This window comes from Schistocerca cancellata, chromosome 3 (genome assembly GCF_023864275.1).
Source record: "Schistocerca cancellata isolate TAMUIC-IGC-003103 chromosome 3, iqSchCanc2.1, whole genome shotgun sequence".
Classification (NCBI taxonomy): domain Eukaryota; kingdom Metazoa; phylum Arthropoda; class Insecta; order Orthoptera; family Acrididae; genus Schistocerca; species Schistocerca cancellata.
Window position 1 is genome coordinate 212,523,260 of NC_064628.1, and position 1,088 is coordinate 212,524,347.

The 1,088-nt window shown below is 35.3% G+C and overlaps 1 protein-coding gene across 2 annotated transcripts in view; it reads right to left on the minus strand.

The window, feature by feature from the left end:
- Positions 1–926: 926 nt before the first annotated feature.
- The window catches only part of LOC126174841 (protein pigeon), a 483,403-nt gene continuing 483,241 nt past the window's right edge, over positions 927–1,088 (minus strand). For both annotated transcript variants that reach the window (XM_049921225.1, XM_049921224.1), the window contains one exon: positions 927–1,088. This exon is cut by the window's right edge and continues 1,544 nt beyond it. The gene's annotated coding sequence lies outside the window, so the exon portion shown is untranslated.

The window sequence follows — 1,088 nt, forward strand, 5'->3', positions numbered from 1 at the left end:
ACCCACCTGTTGTCTTAGATTGTTTGAGTTCTCTTTCCATTTCACTATAGGACTTTTTTCACTCTGTTCTCCATAGCTCCAACTACTCTGTTTCATCTTTCACACATATTTCTCAACCTTTCTCTTACATCCTTATGAAACATGTTGGAAAGCTCCAAACATTTTATACTTTCTAGGAGCACATTCAGTATATTACCATGTCCCTCCATTAAGAAAACCAGTTTCAACTATCTTCGCTTCTATTAATCAATATTACTGTACATGGTAATTCTCATATATTACAGTTTAAAGAAAACCTAAACATGACAGTGTATAACCACTCAAAGCTGATGAAGCAATTACATCATTACATTGTAATTTTCAGAAATACTGATGTACGGCATCTAGTAATGTTGACTCAGAAGGTAGGAAACTTCTGTAATTAAAATTAAATCAATTCAATAGCAAAATTTCTAGTTTGTTCTTACAAAATAATTAGATAAATATTATTATTGGTTGGCTGATTTGGGCAGCTATCAGCTGGCTGACTGCACCACAATCAGCATATAAATGTAGCTTTTAAATATTATTTTATCAAAATACATATAGGGTATAGAAATATGTGCTGGCGAAGAATGAGATCAATGAAAAGTTTACACATTAGTAGGAGCCATACAAAAGCATTATGTTGGTATAGTTAACTATGTGATGAGAAACTTACTGTGCTGGTGCAGTACAAAGAATAGGAAAGAAGTGGAAAATAAGTCAACTGCAGCACTCATGCAAGAGTCTTAAGCAGCTAAACTGCTGGTTGTGGCAGTTGCTGCTATATGAAAGCGGTTTTGTTGTCCCCTTACAAAAGCAACACCCATAAACAGCCCTCACTTCCTTCCTCTCTATACTGCTTTTCCTTATTTCATCCTATTATTTGTCTCTAAATTGCTCCTTCTCTCTCTCTCTCTCTCTCTCTCTCTCTCTCTCTCTCTCTCTCTTTCTTTCTCTCTCATTTTCAGCATCATAATTGTCAAACCTTCCTTTTTTTCTCATTTCTCCTGACTCTACTATGTCCACCAAGTAAACTGTGCCCTTTGATCCTTGCTTACTCTTTT